Source organism: Rattus norvegicus, chromosome 2, assembly GCF_036323735.1.
Source record: "Rattus norvegicus strain BN/NHsdMcwi chromosome 2, GRCr8, whole genome shotgun sequence".
Classification (NCBI taxonomy): Eukaryota; Metazoa; Chordata; class Mammalia; order Rodentia; family Muridae; genus Rattus; species Rattus norvegicus.
In genome coordinates, this window is record NC_086020.1 from 144,335,210 (window position 1) to 144,361,668 (window position 26,459).

Here is a 26,459-nt window from a genome sequence, read left to right on the forward strand (position 1 = left end):
GCACAGTCCTTAACAGGTGCACTGAGTGTCACATTCTAACAGTCTGTCTTGTCTGCTCTGGCCTTTCCTTTTCCCAACACATCCAAGCTCATTTCTCCTTCAATCTGTCCTATCCTAGGAAGTGGGCAAACCTATTCTTCCTGCTTTTTTTTTTAAATTTCCCATCATATACTATTTCGATTATTGTTCAAAGCCTTTTGACATGCAAGTAACTCCCATCTCACCTTTAGTGATACAACATACAGCTGCTTCTTCACTGTCCATCCATGGTTCCTCTCATCTATTATTAAAGACAGGACTCTGTCTTCACAAGGCTGTGGATTCCTACCACGTCCCATACCTCATAAGCACTCAAGGGAAACTTCTGATCACCAGTCCACTTAGACATGGCCACCCCATAGCTGTCATCATAGCAACTCCACAGCTTGTTTAAAGCTGTTGATAAGATGTGTAGTGAGTTGGGGTCTTCCCCTTATGACTACCATGTAGAAGGTTGATGTTGTGCCTACCCCTGTCAAGTGTGGGAAGCTCCAAACTCCATGACAAAATCATCAGTGTTGCCAATGTGCTACCTGGTTCTTCTCTGTCTCCAAACACAGTACAAAGGGAGTACCTGTTGACATGTTACACACAAGTGGACATTGTCCTTCAGCTGCAGAAATGTTGTTAGTACAGAACTCACAATTCTGCCAGCCATAGAAATCTTCTCTCTGTGTTGTACAGGGCCATGGCTGAGATCTTGGGAAACCTGTTCAGGAAATAACTATGGAGTGAATCTTTAATTGTCTGTTGTTCTGTTGACAGAGAAAGTGAATGGTCTCCTAAAATGACTCCCCAAAGGTACAGTGACTCATTAAGAATTCTGGATTCATTCATACTTCATTTTGTGATGCCCTATTGCCCAGTAAGGCTGCCATGTGACATTAGTCTGGGTGTGTGGTGCTTTCTGGGAAGGTGGAATCTGATGTGCCTCTCCATTCTTCAGATGCATTATTTACTGTTCTCTATCTGACTGCATGTCCTGGACTGAACCTCTGAACCTGAAAGACAGTCCTGATTAAACATTGTCCATACCAGAGTTGCTTTGGTCATGGTGTCTGTTCACAACAGTAAAACCCTTAAGACTGCTAAGAGCATAAACCCTGTCTCTTAGGGTTTTAATGTTCTGCTCGCTCTAGCTTCACTAGCCCAAACACTGCACTAACCTTTGTTGCCCTTATCTTTTGATATTGATCCAGTATTACCATTTTAAATCTAACTCAGTGTGAACATGCTCTCATTTCTTTCTCATCCTAGAAAGATCCATGGCTGGCCCATTTGGATCTCAAGTTATTACAAGGATATAGATAACAAATATGTATGAGATACAGTTGTTGTCACTTTAGATAGTGATAAGGACTGAAAAAGTTAGACTAATGACATTATGGCAGTCTAGGAGGGGAAGGTTACACAGGATGGTAATCACAGAGGTGACCTACATGTAACCTACAACCAGAATGAGAAGGGTGTGCCTGGTTGCAACAACACTGGTTGGTGGGTGGGGTGGCCATCCAGACAGGACAATGGATGCAATTGGCCCCCAAGCAAGAGAAATTAAGACATCATGGAGCCTGGAGACAGAGGATAGTGGAAAGTGGGGTCTATGAGGAAGGCATGGAGAGTTCTAGGTTTGTCTTAAGGACATGGAAAAATCATCACAGAATTTGGCATAGGGGAATTGAAATGATCCCTCTCCTGACTGATGTCAGTTTAAATAGTGGGGGGTTAATTGAGGGGAATAAAAGGTGTGACACATGTACTGTTTGCCAAGGTATGGGGAGGATTATCAAACCAAGAAAGAATCTTCTGGAACCAGCAGCAATGAGAAGAGAAGCTGTCACCATTTTGTACCCAAGCGGCTCTAACTGGCATATGGGAAGGCACACATGAAAATATGTCACAGGGCACAAGCTAGCATCTAGTGAGGATTCATGGAAGCCGTGTGGAGGAAGGTGGGAAGGAATGGACATTCCAGAAAGGCAGTGTCCAGAGCCCTGTGAGGAGGACAGCAGCATGAGGTGCCTTGATTTCAGAGAACCGCCGAGCACACAGTGATCTTCACATTTGGTGTGAGGCAGAGGTGCAGGGACAAAAGAATTTCATTTCTTCCAACTAATATCTTCAGTCAGTCCTGATATTTGCCAACAAAACTCAAGGAGTTTTCATAAACCTTAAAATACCCAGGGCTCAGTCAGGAATGGAAAAACTGGGCAGATGGTAATAACAAGTTATAGGAGTGATGAGTAAGAATGTGGGTGGGCCTATCAAAGAGATTCCAGCATTAAGGTTTCCCAACACCTAGTTCAGGCTTGTGGAGGCAAGCCATGAAGTCAGCATGAAGCCACCTCTTCAGGCTAACAGAGCTGTTCATTGCTGTATTCTCACTGCTATTCAGAGGCCAGTAAAACCTGTCAGGTGCTTATTTTGGGTTAAGCAAGGTATCCCACTGAAAGCACCATGTGGCTGGTCCTGCCAGGCTGAACGGCTTCCTAACACCTGTGATCCCTAATGGGGAGAACATAGAATTGTTATTAAGACAGAATTCACAGAAAAAAAAAAGACTTAGGAGTTACTTGGGGAAAGTAAATATTCATAGTTTCCTCTGTGGCTTTTCTCTTCTGGTTTCTGTCTTTCAGTACAATAGATCTGGGGAAAATCATCCATCATCATCATCATCATCATCCATCATCATCATCCATCATCATCGTCGTCGTCGTCATCATCATCATCATCATCATCATCATCATCATCATCATCATCATCATCAGCAGCAGCAGCAGCAGCAGCAGCAGCAGCAGCAACAACAGAGGCTTTGCCCTCCTAACACACCTCTGCTACCCTTGACCACTAACCCATCTGAGACTCTTGGTTTCTGACTGGTTGCCATAGACTTTTAGCAGCAGAACTCTTTTTAAAGAATATCTGCCATTGAAAACATTTTTTAGGTTTTTTTTTTAAGAAACTCATACACATATACAGTAAAATACAATCAAATCCACCCTCATTTACCCTCTCCCATTTTCCTCAGGTACTGCCAGTATGGCTTCTATCATGATCATGCCTTTTTGATATTGTTCTTATGTTGATAACCCAATAAGTCCACTTTGGGATATTTGTATGTGTACAGAAATGGAGCCATCCATGGGAAACCTATCAGTGGTCATACTCCCTAGAAGAACTTTTCTCCCTCCCTCAGGAGCTATTCTCAGTAAGGGTTGAGGCCTCAAGATTTTTTCCTTGATCTAAGCTTGGATTCTGGCTGGCTTGATCTCATGCAGGTCTTGTGCAGGTACCCACAGCTGCCGGGAGTTCATGAGAGCAGTAGCCATGCCATGTCTAGAATATATTTCATAACTCTCCTCCACATCCCCTGCCTCTGACACCGTTTCAGTTCTATAATGTTCTCTAAGCCTTGGCCAGGGTTGGGGGTGAGAACAATGCTTCCCTGTTTAGCCCATGTAGAACTAAGCACTCAGTTATTCTCAGCACTTTGACTAATTATGAGTCTCTGCATTGACTTCTGCCCACTTTAAAAAGAAGCTTCTCTGACCACCATTGAGAGCCCACCCCAGGTCTATGGGTATAAACATCAACATTTAGAAATCAAATTGACAAAGTGAGAGTGTAACAAAAATAACAATAGTAGGCTCTACCCTAGGACTGAAGACCTCCCCAGCCAACAGCTGAACAGGTTTACAAAACCGGTCATGAAATTCCCTCCTCTAGTGCAGGCCTCAACAAATTCAACAAGAAAGCAGTTGCTCACTCCTAACAGTCACACCATATGCAACAGTGGGCATACATTTCCTGGCAAATCAAAGGAATCATGTATTCCAGTGCTGGGTAAGATCATTGATGGTTTTTCCCCTTAGCAGCCTACATAGCACTTTCTGGCATCATAAAAGCTAGCCAGAGGGGAGGAAGCTTCCCAATCCACCAGAGATTGGTTTACACTGTGTTCTGCAGCCAAAGTATTGGCACGGAATCTTAATGTGTAATTCAGGCAATAGGCAAGTAGTCATTTCCTGAATACTGCCACAGACTCTGGTTCCCATCTGCATGTGAGGTTTAAGGGAGTACAATCTGCACACAGTAAAACTCGTCCATTATAAGGTGCATGGTTCAATGAGTTTGGACAGCCTTACAATAAGACCAGAACCAAAATCCAGAAGGACCCTAAATTCCTTATGCATTTTTGTAAGCAGTCATCTTTTCACACGCTCAACCTTGTTATCCTGTCCACTACACGATGTCTCCCAGAATGTCTTATAAATGGAATTATGCAGTAGGAAACCTGTTGTGTGTGGCTCCTTTCACATAGCCAGACACTTTAAAGTTTATTTATGATTATGCATCTATCACGAACATGTTCCTTTTCATGGGGCTGGGTAGAAGCTTTTCAGTGTTCTTCAAAGAAGTCTTTAGTTTTTAATTTCTTTTCTTCATAGACTTTACGATTCTCTATTCATTTAATTTATTTCCTCATTAAGACACTGAGAATGATTTCCTGGTAAAATCATTGCAGAAGCAAATTCTAGTGAGGCGGTGAACCGGAGAAGCATCGTCATCTGCATCAGAGCTGGCTTCCCAGTCTCCCAATGCCTGGACTTATCCCATGATCCCAAACACTGGGGATTTCTAATAAGAGGAGAGTCCTGCTTACTTTTTCATGGTTAGTTTATAAATTAAGAAGAGATTGATTTTCAAGCTGGGGAAAAGAATGCAGATGTTCCTCTCCTTAGATTGGCCTGATAACTCAATTAAACCCATCAGAAGTTGAGCATAAGTAGAAAGTGCATTTAGCACACCTAGATAATTTGATATCATAGCTTAACTATTAGGAAGAACAGGTATCATGTAGTCATTCACTTTGTAATACTTGGCTGGCCAGATACTGGGACTTGTCACCTCTAGCTAGTACAACAAGAGAGTATAATACCACATATAAGCTAGGCTGGGAAAGACCAAACTTAGGTGAAAAGTATTTTTGAAATATGGTTTCTGTAAAACACCTAGTGCTTTTGTACCATTAGAGGGGGAAAGTCAATCATTCTAAATCAGGAGCCCTCTGTACAAAGGAAAGCATTTGTTCAAAAATTAAACCTGGACTGCTACACTTTTCAAGGGCAGAAATGTGCTCCAAACACTAGTTTATGCAGTAGCTTTGTGTTCAGATGCCGTTCATGTGACCATTTGATAACAATCAAAGGTTTTAGTTCCAGCTAAAGCCATTACTTCTGAAATGAACAGCAGAATGAGGTAGGGTAACCTCCTCCCTCCCCATCCCCTCTCCCACCGAACAGTCCAGGTTCCAGGAGACAGAGGCATTGATTTCTCTAGCATATTTAAAGTGGTTGTTGTTGTCATTGTTGTTGTTGTTGTTCTCGATTTTCCTCTTAAATGCATTTTACTTTCTAGATGCGTTCATAGCTAAGAATGGTCCCAGATACTTCTGTGAAATATCTAGTATACAACCACAGGTGAAAGGAAAGCGATGAGGTTACCCAGAACTGTATGGTGATTGTTCTCAGTCCCTCTGTGCCTTCTTGTGTTTGAAGTTCTGGCCCCTACTACCCTGAGGGCTTCATTCATTCATTTAACCATTGCTCCTGAAAAGAAGTTTGACTTAGTAAAACTAGAAAGTGGATCTGAGCAGGGAAGCCTACTATGTAAAAAGAAGAGAGGGAGAGAATGCTACAGAGAATGCTCAAATCACCTTGAGTCCCTCTTCTGTACAGACCCAGGCTGCACAGTGGATCTACAATGATGACTGCAGCAGGTGGCAACAAGGTGGGGACAACTGTTCTAAAACAAAGGAAAGGGGCCTCCTGGGGATACAGGATGCAATGCAAATGGGAAAGCAAGAGTTCTTCTCAGGTGAAAAAGAGAAATGATTACTGGCCAGAGTCTTGAAAAGTTTATAAAAATGCTCGAGGTGGAAGAAAGTTAAACCCTTTATACAGAACAAGTGACTTGGGAGATCCAGAGTCTGGGGGCAAGGCAACCCTTGCAGTGTGTTGTGTACGGATCCTTAGGTGGGGTAGAAGGTGGATATGGTGGCCTGTGGGGCCATGGGGCCTTGGTACTCTGCCAGGGCTTGGATCATAACTGTTACCAATGTGATTTGGGAAGAGGGTGGTTACTGTGCATTCTGAAGGATCTGACATTTGAAATAGGAGCACATGATAACGTGTTGACATATAGTCCATGTGAGAGATTATGTACCAGCATGAAGAAATACAGAGAAGATGAAAATGGGAGTCCACTCCAGGGGTGTATAAAATGCCAGAAGGGTGAAGGAAAGGAGGGTACGATCAGCTTTATCTGGCTACTCCCAAATATTACAATACAGGCGCCATGCTGCTCAGTTTACAGGTGACAAGACAGGTTTACATAGCTGACCAAAAAGAAGCCTCAAGGCCAGAGATAGCTTAGCAGTTAGGAGCACTGGTGGCTCTTCCTGCGGACCCAGGTTCAATTCCCAGATCCCACATGCCATCTCACAACCGTTTGTAACTCCAGTTCCATGGGATCTGACACCCTCATACAGACATACATGCAGGCAAAAGACCAATGCACATAAATTTTTTTAAAACATGAAAAAAAAGAGAGAAATTTCATTAGACCATTGAGGAACTGCACGGAAGAGTTGCACTATGCAGATCTTAGGAAGCCTCAATCTCCACACTCCTTCTCTCTGCTCTCCCTCCTAGCTCTGTGGAGGAGAAATTTGTCTGTATCGGGAACATTTCAGTGCAGTCTGCAGCCAGTTGCCTTTCCTGGAGCAGGCACATCCCTTACCTTACCCTAAATTTATTGTTTCTGGGTAAGTGGCCTCACCACCCCATCCCTCTTCCTCTGGACTTAAGAAATAAAAGGAGGCAGTGAGGAATTTATCCTGTTGCTCATAATGTTGTGGCTGTAATTTAGGGATGTCATGACTTATGTATAGAATAGTGACTGTAATGGTATGGAAAAAGCCATCTTCCAGATTCCAGAGGAAGAAGCACTGAGCCCCGTGCCTTACAGATGTAAATTGCTTTAGCCTCCACAGGCAGCTGCTAACGTAACTGGGCAATGAAAGCTAAGGGTTGAAAGCTACCCACGGTGAATTTCTTCTTCTGTCTTCATGTTTCCTCATCTTCATATTCATCCAAATAGTTTCAGACAGTGGAAGATACTAGGACTCAACAACTAATTCATCTTTCTAATACCAAGTCTGCAGATGCCTTGAAGGCATCAGAGCTAGGTGAGGCCTTCTGGACACAGTCTGGGCAAGTTAGAATGGCTCGGTAACACTTGACCCATGTCCATCAGTAGTTGTGAGTTCTAAACAATTAACATATTTATTTTTCTAGCATTTGTGGGATGTAGTGCAAAGATCCAATCATTTCCCCCATCTTCACTCTGGTGATTCTTGGGTCTACTAAAAGTTTGTTTTTATATTATTTGTGTGCTGCAGTGTTGGGGGCGAGGGGTGCTACAGCACACATGTAGAAGTCAGAGAACAGTTTGCAGGGTTAGTGTTCTCCTTTTGTCATCTGTGTTCTGGAGATGGGATTTAGGTTTCCAAGCTTGGTGACAAGCACCGTTCTGGGCTGAGTCATCTTCCTCACTCTCGTCCCAGGTCAACTTACCATTAAGACCCACTGCCCTACGTGTGCTCCAGTGGGTTTGTGGGAGCTATAAGGAACCTCCAGAATCCGACTCACAGCCTACCATACTCTCTTCCGTTCACTGTGCTTTTGCACGTAGCTATGAGCATTTATGCATCAAGAAATTCTAGGTACTTAATGCTTGCTGAAGTGTCTCACTTAATCCTTACTATAACCCTGTAAATCAGATATTACTGTTACTGCTTTATAATTGAGGAAACTGAGTCACAACAAACAAGAAGTAAAATCTGAACCCATGTCAAAGGAACTCACCAAACTAGAAATGTTGCCAATGTGAATTTTTTTTTTTTTTGAGACAGTTTCTCTATGTAACTGTCGCTGTCCCAGGACTCTTCTGTAGACCAGGCTAGCTTCATACTCGAAGATCTGCCTCCCAGATGCTGAGACTCCTGCCTGACTGTGAATTAATTTTTAAAAGATGTAAGATATATGCCATTTGCCTTTTAGAAAAGAGAGAATTTTTTACTGCTATTGAGTGTGTGTCTTCAAACCAGAAATTGCCTCAAACCACAAACCAAACATTTTTAAGACATCATTTACTTCCTGAAGTTGCTAATTGCTTATGCTTGTGTCTTCCAATTTAAAGCTTATTCTCTGGGATTAAATAGCCTGGATTTTAATTTAGTTCCTCTTTTCCCTTCTGAACTTAATCAACCAGCATCCCGTTTTCTTCATTTTAGAATGAGGATCCTAAGTATGTTCTTTGACAGATTGTATTGGTTTATGAAACAAAAGTGAATAGACATAAAATACCTAAAGCAAGACATGATATATGGCTTATGGTTGGCTGTTATAGTGGTGACCTCATTGAGCTCTGGATCCCGTGTCTTAAGCTCTTTCGTAGTCCTCTGGCTGTTGGGATACCAGCATGGTTTTAGTCAGGTCTTATCAATAAGAGTTTGCCTTCTTTCAGAAGTTGGAGTCCTGAGCCATCATATAAAGTAGTTGGGATGTCCCATTGGAAAAGAACAGTTGGAGAAGATACTCAGCCGAACTCCAGCCTTCTCGCCATATTGCTGGAGTAGCAGATGTTATCTTAGACATTTCAGCCCTGTTAGCCGCCGCCAGAGTAGATGGCCCATTCAGCTGAGCCCAATCAACCTGTAAAACCCTACAAGATAAGAGAAAACTGTCTCAAGCAATGACATTTTGTGGTGGCTTGTTACAGGTACTGTGCTCTCATAGAATAGCAGCTAGCTTTCAGGTTGTTGTTGTTGTTATCCAATGTCTTAATTTCTTCTAAGAAGGTTATTATCAACTTCAATAATAAATGTAATAACAGTAACATAAATGAATATAAGATATGGGAAACTCCTCAAATTTGTTCACCCCAAAAATAAGGTGCTAAGTTACCATGATGCAGAGAGCAACAATAAATTATTTGTTTTTTATAAAATGGTAGACCACCCCCTTAAAAAGTAGTTCTGAACCATTAGATCTACAAGGCAGAGAAAATTTCAATTTCACATCATGCTTAATGAATTTTTTAAAAAAAATACATCAGAAAGAAACACTATGCCAAGTCCTGTATCTCTCTTTTCTCCCCCTCCCTCCTTCCTTCTTTCCTTTTTCCTTTTTTCTTCCAACCCCCACCCAGACAGGATTTTTCTGTGTATCCTTGGCTGTCCTAGAACTTGCTCTGTAGATCAGGCACAGTCTCAAACTCAGAGATCCACCTGCCTCTGCCTCCAGAGTGCTAGGATTAAAGGTGTGCACCACTGCTGGCTGGCCATGAGAGGGGTTGAAAAATATTCACCATTATATCAAACCCATAGACTTCCAAAGATGAAAGGGTTTTTGAAAGTTAGCCAGCATGCTGTACTCTGAGTAAGCACTGTTCACATCTCTTTGAGAGCAGGGTAGGTACTTATCTGCTTTAAAGTTCTTCAGGCCCTATAGCAGATACCAAACCTGGAGTGCATGGCAGTGATATTTCCAGAAGTTCCCCTGTGTCCCACTTGAGGGACACTATTGTCTGCTGGAACTTATGGCCCTGCTTGTGGACAGGAAGTGGACTTCCTTGTCTTGTCTCTCACACACTGATAAGCTATGTGTGTGTTAAAACCCAGTTGTGAGGTCAGGGAAGGAAGTCTGTCTACTGATCCTGCTTTTGATCCATCTGCTTTGTATAGAGGTCAAAAGAGTCTTAGTCTTGCATTACTTGTCCCTGTAGATTTTCCTCTGATGTGAGTTCCCCCACCACTGTGCATATGTTGACATATAAAAGCCTACCAACCATTTGGTTACAGAAATAATAATTGCCCTATGCCCTTTGAATGGGGTTGGGAGTGGGAGTCCTGAAGGAGGCCAGGGAAAATATTTGGTTTGAAGACAAATATTCATAAAGGACCATAAACTTAGACTTTGAACATTTGAACAGTCCTAGAAGCAGATGCTTCTCTTCAACTCCATACCCATCCATGTCTCATGAATATACCATTCAACCTCTAGAGTTCTTCCAGTTAATTAAAAGAAAGAACTAAACTGCAATTACCCATGAAATCCACAGCTACATACCATCGCATTTTTTAAATTAAAACTTATCATTTATCAGAGAAAAATGTTAAGAATGTAGCCCTGTTTTGACAGTTCTTTATAATGTTAATAACTGAGCATTTATGGAGAGCCTATGTTCTGGTCTTAGAAAATTCCACAGCAATTTAAGTAGAATTAATTGTCCTTCTGCTTTATGGCTGAGCAAACTGTGGTCAGGCCTATGGAAGCAGATGTGTTCACGGCCATCGGAGAACAAGAGGTCAGACTCTAACTAACACTGACCTGTTCAACCTCAACTCTGCTCTTCAGTTTTGAAGGTCTCCATGGCGGGGGTGTCTTGTCTCAAAAGCGCTGAGCCAGCAGAGGACAACTGTGGGAAGGCTGGGTGGAAACTGAGTTAGACAGGAGAGGAGGGACACGAGGAAGCTGTGCTGAATCAGAGATGAGAGAGACTGCTCTTTCTGCCATGGGCTTGTTTTCCTGGTGGTTTCCTCCATCGGTGATTCACTGTGTACGTCAGTGATTCTCCTTTAGCTCTCTCTTCTCTGTGTCACCTCCATCTCTACCCTCAAGATATCTAGGTACTTGAGTCTCACTTGTTCTCTTTATTCTAGCTGTGCCTCACCTCTTCCTGTAGCCTCCACCGGTGTCTTTCAGAGCAAAGCCATGACAATGCCCTGGTCAGGCATGGCGAGTCCAGAGCCCAGATTTTTGCCCATGGCCACTGTGGATCAGTACCCACAGCTCTGAGGTTTGAGCTGCTGGGAACACTGGAGCTGCAGAAGATCCAAGAGAGGATCCAGTGAGAGGAGGTGGACATAGACAGTGCTTTCTGCTTCATGAAGGCCTTGTAACAAGTGGAGTGTGAGAGAGATGTGTCTTTCACAACCCTCGGTGGGTGTCATGGAAACCTGCTGACACTGCAGTTCATCTCGTGTGAAGTGACATGGAGACAATTTTATTCACAGAGTGCCAAGCAGACCAGGCCACACAGATAGGTCTGGTCACAAGCTATTTGCAGCAAGCCCCACAGGCACACAGAGCATGTGAAGTTCCCATAATGCGTGGGGCCTGACTTGGAAAAAATGTTTTCAACAATAGAAAATTAAAGTATGAAATAAAAAATAAATGTCAGCTAAATGCCTTCATGCCATAGCAGCCTATCATCCAGTTAGCCACAAGTCAACTCATGTAAGTGAAATTTAGTGTGGAGTTATTCTCAATGCTTGTCATGAGGGGCAGGAGGTGAAATTACATGTGTGTGGGGGGGTTGCATAGAGGGGCTGGTCATAAGGAGACAGCATATATCTTTTAGGAGGCACAGGGAGACAGGAGGGGCTGTAACAAAGATACCCACATGTTTCCCCCAAAGTGAATCCTTTCCTATTAAATAAAATTGTTCAAATTGCTGTCTCGGTTCAAGTGAATGTCTTGCAGACGTCAGCCAGGAAGTAGGTTGGGGTGGTGAACATTGAGGCTTGTGTCTCTGCCAGCATCCCTAAGCTGAGCCCAGCTCCATTCTCTGCCAGTGGTATGTCCAGCGTCTCATAGCTAAAGGAGCCACAGCAAAAGCTGTCCTAGTGTGCCTTCTGCTTCTGAACAATCGTCACTCAAACATAATGGTTGCTATTCAAAATCAGGGATAAGATGCTCCGTTCAGATAAATTTCTGCCTCCTTCTGGTTAGCAATCCCTGTGCCATCTGCCTCTCCTTACAGTTCAGGTCCTAGCTCCAGGGTTCTCTCCAGGGTGCAAGTAACCCCCAGCCTCTCAAGTCTGCCTTTGAGTCCATAAACATATTCAGGTCAGCCAGGCACCAGAGCATCGACCTGGGTGTTTCTCTCTGCAGGAAATTCCTCTCGCACATCCATGGACCCTGGTTAAGACCATCCTTCAGAGAGGATTTCACCCACCCACCAGGCAGAGCAAGTTGCCACAGCAGGAACCTCATTTGCCCTGTTTCCTTTTCCTTATCTACCTTTTTCTTCTCTCTGAAAATGTCCTTTCATACTCTGATTTTTCTGTACATCTCTCCATGTTTGGTTTGCCTGCCTGCCTCCAGCCAGCATGTCAACCCTAGCAGAACAGGGATTTACCTGTGCTTTAAACAGTGTTGCTATTGTTTGCAACAATGCCTGAAATTCCTTCGAGGTGGGTCAGCAGCTAGATGTTGAAGTACCAGGTAAAATAAATGGGCTTGAAATGGAAGGGCCCACGGGAGTGTAAAAGTCACAGAAGACTGAGGTTCAAGGGTTGGAAGTAAATTAATTTTCACCTAATCTCTGAGCCTCCAAAAAACATCTGGTTTGTGTATGTGTTTAATTATACTGTACCTCATTGCAAAAGAATTTGTATCATTTTCAAAGATCTGTCTGTATTTCTCCAAATCTATGAAGAAATATGTAAATATAATAGGCATTTTAAAGCAAACAGTGGGGAAGAAATAAGCATTGAAGGCTTCAGATCAAACGGGGGCAAGATGAATAGTTACTGTTACAAGTTTTGTCTTTCTAGAACTAGACACCAAATTTAACCTCGAACTTCTTAAGGGGCCAGTGACAGCTATTAAAAACTTTAAAAAGGAAAAGAAAGGAAAGGTATAAAATCTGTCCTTGTTGCATTTCTATGTGTTACCTGTGAATCGTGTGTAACACTTATAGCAGCACTAAACTGGGGTTGTTAGTAGCCTATTTTTACTGACCATATACTGATGTGCTGATATGATCATATGATATACTGATGTATATCCAAAAGGATTACACAGTTCTACAGACTCATATGCTACTCACACAACCTAGAAAAATCTGTAGCCCATACAGAAGGAAGGACAGTCAAGCCCCTGAATGACACAACTTCTAGTCTCACTTGGAAATACACACTTGGCTTTACTGTTCAGGCTCCCTTGGTAATACTGAGGCTCACGTTCTTATGCTACTCCCTCCAATGGATTAAGCCTTCTCCTGTACACATGCTTTCCAATGCTGTTTTTACTATGTCCTTTCCCTCTTCTCCCTTCTTGCTCACACACACACACTCAGGTGCACACTCTGGAGGCAGCATATAGCAGTGTTGAAAGCATTGGCCCCGGGATACAAGCTGAGTGGTTTAGTAGCAGTGTGCCTCCATTTCTTCTTTTACCCACCTGCTAGGATGGTGATGGGAATTAAATACATTCGGAGCACTTGGCACAGGGAAACGCTAAGTGAGCATTAGTGACCATTATAATTAAGGACCATTCCTCTTTAATATGCACCTGACCCCCTTGCCATAAGGTTTATTTATTCCTGTTGTCTGTCTCTGTCTCTGTCTCTGTCTCTCTCTGGGTGTGCCTAGAATTTCCTTCTGCTTTTCTAGTTTTTGCTTTGTCTAGTCTTGTTTTGAGACAGGGTTTTCCTATTAGCCTGACCAAGGTGGCTTGGTACTTGACTCCTCCTGCCTTAGAGCTGGGAGCTAGGATCACGATCTACAAACATGCTTTCAGCTCTCCATTTCATGAAGAATCCCGCCTCATCCTTTACAACAAGTCCTAGACATCTCCCCCCCCCAAAAAAACCTTTCTTCATTTTTTGTTTTGTTTTCACTTGATGTGTCTGAATGCTTGGCCTATGTGTATGTATGTGCGCCACATGAATACCCTGCGCTTAAAGAGGTCAGCAGAGAGTATCTGGTTTCTTGGACTGGAATTAAAGATAGCTGAGAGCTGCCACATAGGTGCTGGAAACCAACACCTGGGTCCTGGCAAGAGCCCTTAAGTATTTTTAACTGCAGAGTCATATCTCCAGGCCCAGAAGACACTTTCTTAGTGGACTCACTGGCACTCCCCTGTGGGCACTCATGGTAACCTTGTTTTGTTTTGTCCAGACAGGGTCTTACTTTGTAGCCCAGGCTGGCCTCAAACTTGTAGTAACCTTATCTCCCCAAAGGCTGGAGTGACAGACACAAGCCACCATGTCTGTCTTCCCCACTGCAGCCAGAATGGTTGGGAGGTGGTGTCTGTTTACTGCCTCTCTCCATAATGACTGTAAGAGAAGGACCAAACTAAAGCTTGTGACTCTGGTGCCGCTTGCTTGCTAGCTACAGAGTATTGTTCAGTCCAGTGGTTCTTGGGTAGAGCACGAATAATGTGGAGAATGGGCTAACAGGGTAGCAGCCTTGTGTATTTCCTAGTATCACACTTACCAGGCTAGGGCTGGACAGAACTACTGATGCTAAGGATTTATTACTCAAATTCAGATTGAACTTATCATGGCTGAAGACGAAGTCTTACTTTTTTTTAGCAAGCGTGCCAGGTACATAACGTAAAGTGTTGGCCCACTTCCTTTACCAGATTTCAGCCCCACCTCCGTACTAGTTGTGAGATTTAAGGCAAATTGGTAAGTGTTCTTGGACTTGGGGTTCCCATCTGAAAATAGACATTATGTTCTTGGCTCGTGTCTCTTTCACATTTCCTGTTATAATTAGGCCTGATGATGTACATGGATGTACTTTTGAATAGCACATTACCCAAGCCTCTGCGAATGCAGGGCTAAATCATTTGGGGGAGAAATGGAGAGTGAGCAGCTGCAATGGCTGTAGGGTTAACTGGAAATGTTATTAGTTTTAAATCCAGATTCATCTGCCGAACAATCCGTACATTTACCTTTTCCAATCACACCATTTCCTTTGGTGTTAAAAGATGTTTTCCTCACATGCCCTGCTTTACAAAAGCAATGTCTGTAGATCCTAGACCCAGGGAATTCCAGCAGGGAATGTTCAGTATTTCTAGGAAAGAGGGTGACTTCATAACTACCTCAGAGGAGCAGTGGGACAGAGGTGAAAGCTAGGGACAGCAACCATCTTACTCTAACACAGGTCTATGTAATGATGCCTATCTTTACCCAGCAACTAAACCAAGAAAACCCGCATATATTCCAGTTTGCCAGCTAGAGAAGTTTACAAACCAGTTCTTCAACCTTTCTCTGCTGCTTTCTGATTTTACCGTAATGATAACATAATGAAACCACAGCCCTTCCATCAGAAGTCAGAACATGTCTGTGAATAACTAACAGACTGCATACAGGTTTCCCAGCTAATTTTCAATGCCCAGTGTGGGTTGCTTTTTGTATATAAATTGCCAGTGTGCCTTTTCCCTTCCAGTGGGAGCTTTGTGAAGGGAACATTACTGCTGTGATGAATAATAGTCTCTCCAGAGAAACTGGTGTGACGCATGCATTTCATCCCACTGACTGGAACACCACGCCTGTCACCAAATGATGGTGGGTCCCCCACTATTAAGTAAATACATACATATGTCCTTCAGCTCCTTCCAGATTTTAGGTACTAAAGAAATAAAGCATTTTTTGCTATTTGTAGAGCCAAGGATATCCTTAGGGCTTTTTTAAAAATCTTTTTTTATTTTACTGTTTTTAAATAAAAAGTTTAAATTTTATTTTTATTAGATCTCCCCCCTTGTTTCTTATTACTTATATTACTACATTCTTTAACTCCTTATATACATCATAATAAATGGCATGTTATTCCCAAAACATAAATTTGCTCTATGCAAACAATATTTTAATCAACAGATCTTTAAAAATATTACCATTTACCTCACAGACAAGCATATAATACACTTTTTCTAAATACCTTTGCTCTCGTATTATAAATGAGGAAAGTGAAGTTTGAAGCAGTTGGCTTTCCTAACACAACATAACAAATTTGAACCTGGATGTGTATTTTCTAATATTTTTCCGTGTAAAAAGCTGTAAACTATAGTCGCTATTCAATAAACCCCACATCTGCCACCCGATAGGATCATAATTTCTGCTAGTAGCTTTCAGTGACGATTATTTTTTCACCTTCATATTTTATTTTGCATGTGTATGCATGTGTATGGGTAGACGTGTTATTGCATGTGTATGCATGTGTGTGGGTAGACATATTATTGCATGTGTATGCATGTGTGTGGGTAGACATATTATTGCATGTGTATGCATGTGTGTGGGTAGACATGTTATTGCATATGTATGCATGAGTGTGGGTAGACGTGTTATTGCATGTGTAAGCATGTGTGTGGGTAGATGTGGTAGGGGCGCAGACAACCTGCTGTTGTTATTCAGGCACCATCTTCTTTTCACACAGGGCTTCATAAAGCCTGAAGCCCACTGGCCAGTCAACCCTGGGGATTTACCTGTTTCTGCCTTCATCACCGGGACTATGAGCCTCCTTCTACACACGGATTTTGGAGTTTGGGGGCAGATCCTTGTGCTTGCAAGAAGCATTTATCAACTGATTTGTCTTTTCAGGTCCTGAGATATTTAAATTCAGAATATTATTTTGAGGCAAACAAGAGATAAACATCCAGTTTTCTGTGTTCTTTCAAGGTTACGATAGATCTAAATATTCGTTTTAAGATAGTGTCATCTGGCCGCTGGTTTAATCATATAAATTTTAGTCTGTTATTCAGACTTCGCTCTGCCATTTTCTCATATTGCTCTTACTCTTTTCTCTACAGCATTTCTCTAATTCCTGTCCACCATGATGTAACTGGTCCTGCTCCATAATCTGCCCCAACCCCTGCCACGAGAAGCTGACACCCTGCAACCAGGAGCCAAACTAAGTCCTTCTAAGTTGTTTCAGTCAAGAATTTTGTGACAATAATACAAAAGCCTAAGGCTCATAACCAAAATACACTTTAAGCATTCCTACACATCAATAAGAAAAAGGAGATCTCGTTTACAGTGTGGGAGAATGGTTTGAACAGACGTTCTCAGTAATATGCAAGCACCTTACCTACCACCTTAATCATCAGAAAAATGCAAATGGAACCCACAGTGGTGTATCAATATATACTGACCAAATGAGGGAGATAAAATAAACCAGCAAGCAAGCAACCAAACAGCTAATGGAGTCAGGACAGCTCTCTGGTTTCCCAACACCGTTCTCACATGAAGCAGCCCTTCTTTCTCCCACTGAAGGGCTCTTGTGCATTAATTCATATCCTGCTTTACTGGCATAAATGGTCTTTGATCCTTTTCTAGGAATGAATAGGTAAGGCCTAAATACCTGAGGATTTTTAATTTAGTGGCATTTCCTCCCACTGTTTTCTAGCCCCTAGTGTTGCCTCTGAGGAAGATGAAGCTATTTTAATTCCTGTTCTACACACTGTGAACTTGAAAGATGTGGTCACATGCAAGACTTCCTCTTACTTTTTCTCTCCCTTCCTCCCTCTCCCTCTCCCTCTGTCTTCCTCTCCATCCCTCCCTCTCTCTCTCTTTCCCTCCCTCCCCCTCTCTTTCCCTGACCTCCACCCCCAGTCACGACTTCATTACATTGAACTTCTCAGGCCTAGTAGCTCTGGAAACTTCCTGTATAAGTCTCTGGAAACTTCCTGAATAAGTCTCTGGAAACTTCCTGTATAAGTCTCTGGAAACTTCCTGAATAAGTCTCTGGAAACTTCCTGTATAATTCCCTTCATCTCCTCAGCCTCTGTCCTTTGTTTTCCCTTCCTAGATTCTCATTGGAATTTGGAGTCATTTGTTATCTTCTTGTTATTTAATTTTAATTTCTTATTTCTTTGGACTCTACTTGTAGGAGATTTCCTTTGACTCTACTATTCTACCCTTGATTTTTTTTCTTTCCATTTTTAGTTTAAAAAATGTATGAAATTTTACTTTCAAGTATTATAATTTTAATTTATACAAATAGATTCCTTGTTATTTGATTTTTGTCATTGTTCTTATTTGATTTATTTAATGACTGCAATCACAATCACTTTTCATTTTTCCCAGAGATTCTGAATTCTGTTAGCTTTGATGTTTCCCTCTACTCTGTTCATAATCATTCATCCATCTACATTCCTTTTGCCTGCACATACTCATTTGGGGGTCACTTGCTTTCACACTGGAAGATTTTTGTTTTGAGTGTTGATGACCCTTGAACTGTGTTTATATTTGAGTGAGAAGAATTAAAGTGTGCAAACCTCTAACTGTATGTGCAAACTGTCATCTGGTGGTTGAGCAGTTGAGAACACAGCCATCAGTCAAGACGCTTCACGATTTATAGTAAAGTAAGAACACAGTTGGTTCTGAGCAGCCAACAGATCTGTTGTCCAAGCCTTGGACTCACTAGTGTCTCCTGGGCCACCTTAAGAAATGTAACTTAGAGATGAGTGTGTTTTGTGAATTCCTAATGGGCTCCTTTCCTTCTTTGTTTTAACTATTGGACAAAATCCCACAGTTAGAGCATATGGCTGCCCCAGAGTTGTATGTGTTGTTGGGATTTTTTTTCCCCTTTCACATTATGGTTTTCTTCTCATGAGTAAATAAAACTGCAGCAAGTCTGTACAATGAAAATGAGAATAATATCCCTCAAGGTTAAAGACCCGAAACTCTTCAAAATATAATATCTTTTGAATTTTATTTCAGGAGATATTGGATCATTTAGATACTTAAGGGAAATGGCACTTGTGGACACCATCAAAGCCTGTTGCTTCACCTTCATGCACAGTATTTGCCATTAAATCATTTGTCATCATAGCCCCATTAAGTCATCAGCCTTGCTTTCGTTTTGCTTTTTCCCTCCTTTCCTATTTTCTCATCATTATTTATCGGTGACCCCAATTCTAAAAGTCAGCTTTGGTCTTTGTTGTTTGCAAGATGGCTGTCTGATTTATTTTGGGGAGGGAGGATGTGGAATATCATCAGCGGTCTGACCTGCCAGCATGCAGGAGCACAGAAAACAGACCACTGATTGATGAGCCTCTCATTTTAACAGGAATTACTCAGCTGCCTTCTTCACTGCTTGATTTTCTGCCCCAATAAGGTAATGACCAAACCTGTTTACTTGTCTAAAAAGATTCCTTGTATATTATATCAAAAAAGAGCTGAGGGTTGCAATTTAATTCATAAGATATAATTTAAATGTTAAAATGGAGGAAGGATAGCTGAAAGACAAATTGGGAGAGCATGAGGCACACAGCACACATGAGGACAAAGCCATCCTGGTTAATATGGTGCAGCCGTTCTTGCTCTCAGCTACATACTAAGTGTGCTTTGGAAGCTTTGAAACGAATACCTAGAGGTGGTTCTTCTCCAAGCCAACTGAAACTGGATCTCTGGATGTGACTTGAAAATTGGCATACTTTAATATTACCAGGAGTTTCTCATATACTGCAAGGGTTAAAGGCAGCTGATACTGAACATAGTGGTTCCACAATGGACGGGAATAATGAAGTTTCCCTGTTCCCATGGCATCCAGGAGGTGATATCCAAAGCATTTGTGAAGGTTTGAATAAGAATGATCCTCATAGGCTCATATAGTTGAATGCTTAGTCCCCAGGGAATAACACAATTTGAAAGGATTAGAAGGACTAGTAGATGTGGCCTTGTTAGAGGAAGAGAGTCACTGAGGGTGAGCTTTGAGGTTATAAAAGTTCATGGCAGGCCTAAGTTTGTTTTGTCTCCCCCTTACTCCCTACCTGTCTGTGGATCAGGATGTAACTCTCAACTACTGCTCTGGTGCTACAAGTGCCCCTATGCCCCAGCCATGATGATAATGGACTGACCCTTTGACACTGTAAGCAACCCTCCAAATAAATTTTATATATTATATATAAATTATATAAATGAATATATAAATATATTATTATAAATTATATATTATATATATGTATATATATTCTTTGTCACGGTGTCTCTTCACAGCAACAGAACAGTGATAACATTCAAACTCATGTATGCTGTGCTGAGTCTGTTAAGGGGTTCAGATAGGATAGGAATCAGGTGGGAATCCAACAAGAAAGTTGCATGGATGTCATTTGAACTCAGATATGTGACTCTAAGACTAAGCATTTCTTCTCAGCACATTTTTCTAACTACTCAGTGACCATTTATGTTGCAGAAAGGCCCCAGCCATGACCCTTGTCTTTGAGGAGTTTTGCTGTGTTGGTGGAACTGTAGTATGGGTAAAGTGCATTGTTGAAATCAGATTAAGGTCAAACAAGATGAGGGTGCTGGAGTGGACCAGTGCTTTTCAGACAGTCTTTGGAACTTACTATGAAGATTACTCAGGTTAAATTTCCATTCCTATGACTTTGTTTTAGCATTTTTATTTTTGGATGGATATTACAAACACATGTAAAGTATTTAAATGATACAAAGGGGTATATGCCTCTCAGGAAATTGGGAAAGAAAAGAAATGTTTCCAGAAGGTCCAAATTAGGAGACTTCAATGAAATAACCATTTACAGTAGTGTGCCAAGGTTAATGGAGAAACAAGGGATGTGGGAGAATCCAGACACTTAGCCAACAGCCTGAAGGAGGAAATAATATTGGTGTGGTCCAGTTTGAGTTGGGAAGGAGCTGGTTTGAGAAACATTTATGTAATCCCAGAGGCACAGCACCAAAGAGGGATGGAACATAAAGGGAAATCCTAAGTCTGTCTTCTAACTTATGAGATTGCTTGCTGTGACTCATACTGAAGAAACCCAAGAAGTCAGCCATCGAGGGTCAGCTCCACAGGCTGTGGAGGATACAGAAACATGTGGAGAGCAGAAGGGGATTGAGTGGAACCACAGAACAACCAACCACATAAGCATTGAGCTCCTATCCCATATCCCTGAGGGATCTATTAGCCTTTTCTTTGGAACCTTCTAGAAATAGTATCCGCACATATAGCCTGGAGGTGTATGCAAATAGTAATGAACCCCTCCCTCATCTTTCACTAGCTCCCACCCCTGTTTTGTTGTTTGTTTGTTTGTTTGTTTTTGTCACCAAACACTGTGTCTTAGATTTGGGTTCCCTATATTATCCATGGATTCCCTTGTAGTTGTTTCTAAATGTGTAGCCATTGAGTGGACAGCATCAGAATCACTTGGGAACATGCTAATAGTATAGGAATTAGAAACTGCAGGTAAGGTGCAACAACCAAGGGGCCCTCCTCTTAATCCCCACTTAATACTTACTTAATCCAGGGTATTAGCTGCTCACATGTCAGTGTACCTAAGAATCTATGGTCGGAGACCCATGATATCAGCCTGCATGGCCATGTGCTTTCAGGGTAAGGGAAACAAAGGACTGTAATTAATGTGGGTATTGGTGTCCACTGTTAGAGCAAATGGGAGTCTGAGATCAGCATGGTTCCTGACACATCCTCCTCAGATCTTCTCTTGTACTTGGTTCTTTGGACCCAGAAGCTGTATTTTTATGTCTGGTTGAGTCAATGATGCAACCAATACAAGCTAAGGATTATTGTGAAGACACAATCACCACACACAGGCAGCAGCTTAGAATCTACAGCTAGACTCAACTGTCCTGCTTCTCCTGCAGGAGATGTATGTAGATATTTGGATACTTTGAAGACTAAGTCAAGTCTTTAGGTCACAGTTACTGAACTCTGGTACTTTTAAAAAGTGTCCTAGGCTTATCTAAGATGTAGCTAGGCATGAAAATTCTGGTTTATGAACAGCTATTACCTGTCAAATGTGTGTTAGCTGCTACATAAGTATTTCTATATCATATATTTCATTCCCCACTTCTGGTGATTGAATAAAGATGGCTCTCATAGGCTCATAGGGAGTATCATTATTTTGAAGGACTGGGACATGTGGCCTTGTTGGAGTGGGCATGGTCTTATTGGGGGAAGCATTCATGGAGAGTGGGCATTGAGGTTTCAAGTGCTTTCTTCCTGTTGCCTGCAGAACCAGATGTAGAACTCTCAGCTCCCTCTTTAGCACCAACCATGTCTGCCTATGTGCTTCCTGCCATGATGATAGTAGACTAAACCTCTGAAACTGTAAGCCAGCCCCAATTAAACGTTTTCCTATGGTCATGGCGTCTCTTCATAGCAATATAAAACCTAACTAACACCATGTCACGGCAGTGGAAGTCAAAGCCCCAAGAGCAAATAAACATCTTCAAGTCACAAGCCAGTGTGATGGATTTTAATTCAGATGGAAACCTAACTTCATATCCCATCAGTGGAGCCATTGAGCCTCAGAGTCCTCTTCAACACAAAAGAGACAAATGGTAGATATGTTATTAGATTGCTCTGAGAAAGAAAAAATACAGTATATCAATAATATGGTTATACCTACTAGGTATCATTACTGTTAACATTAATGACTTGTACAGTACTTGGATTTTGAGGATTATTATGTTGAGAAAGGCTAGAACTATGATGTAGCAGGGATTTCTCATAATACAGCATAGAGAAATTGATAACTGGGTAAATTTTAAAGACAATGGATTGTGGGAAATTAACGTAGAACAAGCTATATCTATGGTGAAGTTATGCTACTTGTTGAAGTTTAGAGAGCTAATAGAGAACGCTACCCCATTCTCTTCTGAATTTGAAATCAGTAAAGCAGCCACTGCAATACTACAGAGATCTCCAGATCAAAGCAAACATTTTGCTACTGATAAAAACTGCCTTGGCTTGGGCAATGATAATGCATGTTTTTAATCCCAGCACTCTTGAGGCAGAAGTAGGTGGATGTTTGTGAGTTTGAGGCCAGCCTGGTCTACAGAGCTAGTTCCAGGACAGCCTGTGCTACACAAACAAATCCTGTCTCAAAACAACAGTGGGGCTGGAGAGGTGGCTCAGCGGTTAAGAGCACTGACTGTTCTTCCTGAGATCCTGAGTTCAATTCCTAGCAACCACATGGTGGCTCACAACCATCTGTAATGAGGCCTGATGCCCTCTTCTGGTGTGTCTGAAGATAGCAACAGTGTACTCATATAAAATAAATAAATAAATAAATATTTAAAAGAAAAAAACAGAAAGAAAGAAAGAAAGAGAAAGAAAGAAAAAGAAAAAACCAACAACAACAAAACCAAACTAAAACAACAAGGAAAACTGCCAGTGCTTCAGAGACCTAGGTTGAGTCTCTTTGCTTTCCTATGGCAGAGCTGGCTCACTGTAGGTTCAAAGCTGAGACCTGGTTCCATGGATTCAGGTGTAGGCTACAGATTCCACAGCCCTGAGACTGGAAGATCTGCACAGAGCAGAGCTGAACATGTGCAGTGCCTTCTCCCAGGTGCTCAAACAAGCTTGCTCTCCTAGGAATGGAGGTGGTAAACTGGTCCTTCTCTGGCCTTAGTGCAGTGGGGTGGGGGTACACAGTGCAGGGGTTGTTCTTATGCTGGCTGGCATTTTATCAACTTGATACACAAATTAGAGGTATCAGAAAGGAGGGAAGCATAATCGAGGAAATGGCTGTATGAGATCTGGCTGTAAGGCATTTTCTCCATTATTGATGGGGCAGTGTGGTCCTGGGTTCTATAGGGAAGCAGGCTGAGCAAGCCATGGAGAGCAAGCTAGGCACTCCTCCATGGCCTCTGCATCAGCTCCTGCCTCCAGGTTCCTATATTGTGTGAGTTCCTGTCCTGACTTCCTTCAATGCTGAGCAATGATGTGGATGTATAAATCAAATAAACCCTTTCTCCCCAACTTACATTCTTGGTCATCATGTTTCATCTCAGCAATAGTTGACTAAAATAGTTCCCTTTTCCAGTATCTCTGGGTAGTTGGTGCCTATTAAGAACTGCCAGAATCACCTCTTAGGATTTCATTTCCCTCTTTTTATTTCTAATATTGATTTGAGATAGGGATCTTATCAGGAAAAACTATTCTATATATTGCCCACTATAAATAGGATATTAACCATATATTGTAAGTTCTCACTCTAGGACAATTCAGTTTCTTACTTGCTAAACTGCTGCTGGCTATGGATAGAAGAAGTAAATACTTTGCTATCTGCACCTGTCATTGGGGTACTTCTGTATCTCCATGACACAGAATCTGGCTTCCCCCAGAATGAGTGGCCCAACACCAAACAAAGTAGAGGTTCAATGTCTTTTGTGACCTTCCCTGGTGAGCTGTGCTGTCTATTATCTTGCCAAAGAGCACACTGGCCTGCTTGGTTCACTCAGTACCTATGGCTCCTCTCAGTTGATCTTGCCCTGCCCCTGCTTCTCATCCTATGTAACCCTGCCAGTTTGGCCATGAGCTCTCTCTTGATGCTCTTGGCCCTCTTTCCTCTCTCTTTTCTTCATTTTTTCCTCTCCCCATCTCTCTCTCTTCTCATGGCCCAGTTCAGTCTACTGGCCAAATTTAGTCTGTTGCTTTTTCTTACCGCCCTGCCCTGGACTCTTCCAGATGATTCTAGTTATACTCCACCTTGACATATCCACATATCTACAATAAAACCCTCCTCAGCCATCCCTAGGACTTCATTGTATTCAAAGTAAAGTGCATTCCTTTTAACGCATTCTGTCTCTAAGCATTCACTTTTGCTAGGCAGCATGGTTTTCATCATAGGATCATATATCTTCACTACAGTAGCCCATGAAGTGAGACTTGTTTTCATTCCCATTTTCCAGATGTGGAAGGAACTCAGAAGTGGAATAAGTTCCTCTTGAAAGTGTCACAGCAAGTAAGTGCTGGAGATGAGATGAGGTCTCAGATCAGTTAAACTAAAAGTGAACTTCTCAAATACTTCAGATCAGTGTTTGAAAAATCTATGCCCAAGTCACTTGGAAAATATAGGTAGAATTCATGTTCTGTCTTAGTAAGTTTGGGGCTGGCTTGAGGTTTGGCTTAGCTAATGCCCCCCTCACTCCTCTTCCATTGCCTTTGCTGAAGCTGAGAAACTTCATTGAGGTTATAGAAAACCTCTCTCTCTTCTCTCCCCTTCCCTCCTCAGCTGACCCATCCAGTGGGTCCAGTTATTCAGGGTCCCGAAGAGGCTTTCTACCTGTGGGTCAATGGGGGTGAAGAGAAGAAAGAGACCAAGCAAAAGTTCCGTTGTCAAGTTCTCGCTTATTGAGAGAAAATGTACAGCATTTTAAGTTCTGAGACAGGAATTGAAGCTTAGGGTGGGGGAGTATTGGGAAGTGCCCAAGGATATAAGGTGAATCACTAAACTGCAAGATATCCTCCTTAAACAAAGAGGCAACAATCTTCTGGGGACATGTTCTTTGAAAAGGTCAAACCCTTCTCAGGAATCTACTCAGGGACATCCAGTGTTTTGCTCAGGCTGAAACATCCTGTGATTGCTCCCAGGGTCTTCTTGGGAGAGGCTTCTTTGTCCAACAATCTCATAATCTTACAGCAGCCACCTAGGGGTGAGCATCTGTGGCCATACAGCCCAGAGTCATGTAGCCACCTTGAGCTATGCAGTCACAAAGCGGCCAGGCCCAAATCCAATATGGCTCCCTACACTCAGCCATCCCTAGGTTCCTATTTCTCCTTCCTCTTCTTACCACTCCTCTCTTTCTCCCTTTCCTGTCCCATCCTGTTTCATAAGACAGGGCCTTTCTGTGTCTCCTAGACAGGCCATGAATTCACATTTTTCTGCCTTGTCCTCTTCAAAGCAGGGATAATAGGCATAGACTAACAGAGATGTCTAGAAGACACTTTCTATGGCTACTGGATGATGATGACTTCCAACTTTCTGGCATAACCCACTGTCAGACAAGTGGCACAATTCTGCAAAGAACTGAGGCCTGATTCCTACAGGACATTTTGGAAACATCTAAAAATCACACAGAGGGAGACACACAGGAGGCCATCAAGTGATGTCATCTCTTTCTACCAGAAAAAGATGAGGTTTGGAATATCTTGTGTTTTATAAAAAAGAAAAGGAAGCCAGGGATACGTTTGGTGTGTGGGAAGGGTGTACATGCTGTGGCATCACTTCCCCCTGTGGTACCAGCCACACAACAAGCATAGTATACAATAGAGTTTATTTATGACATGGGGAGGGGAGTTAAGGGGTAGTAGAGACAGAGAAAGGCAGAGCGAGCGAGAGAGAGAAAGAGAGAGGGGGCGGGGAGAGGGAAGATGCTGGCTATGAGTCTGAGGAGGAAGGGAATGGGGGAAGAAGGGACAGCCGGGAAATAGGGTAAGAGAGCAAGAGCAAGACAGTGAGGAGGGGGCAAGCGGCCCCTTTTATAGTGTCAGGCATTCCTGGCTATTGCCAGGTAACTGTGGGGCAGAGCCTAGAAGGAATGCTAACATTCCCCCATTTTAGTTTAATTAAAAAAGGAAAAACTAGAAAGAGCTGATAGTGAAGCAAGAATAGGGTTGTCGTGGTCTTTAGTTACGTCCTGCTGACTTTGGGGTGACATGTTTCTGGGAAATGTAAGAGAATGGGTATGGGCAGGTTGGTCCAGTCTTAGGAGAGTTGGCTGGTTCCTTGCTGTCCAGAGTCTGTGGAGCCATCTGTGAATAGATAGGAAGGAACAGGTCCAATAGAAGCGTCTGTGTC

At 42.3% G+C, this 26,459-nt stretch overlaps 1 protein-coding gene and 1 long non-coding RNA gene across 2 annotated transcripts in view; one reads left to right on the forward strand and one right to left on the reverse strand.

Moving 5' to 3' along the window:
• The window catches only part of LOC120100828 (uncharacterized), a 12,915-nt gene extending 8,583 nt beyond the window's left edge, over nucleotides 1-4,332 (forward strand). The window contains exons 2-3 of the long non-coding RNA XR_005500976.2: nucleotides 1-840; nucleotides 2,676-4,332. The exon at nucleotides 1-840 is cut by the window's left edge and continues 1,695 nt beyond it. This is a non-coding gene — a long non-coding RNA (uncharacterized LOC120100828). The remainder of the gene's footprint in view (nucleotides 841-2,675) is intronic.
• Rpl12-ps2 (ribosomal protein L12, pseudogene 2) overlaps nucleotides 1-26,459 on the reverse strand; it is an 852,478-nt gene that overhangs the window by 400,809 nt on the left and 425,210 nt on the right. The gene's annotated exons all lie outside the window — the stretch shown is intronic.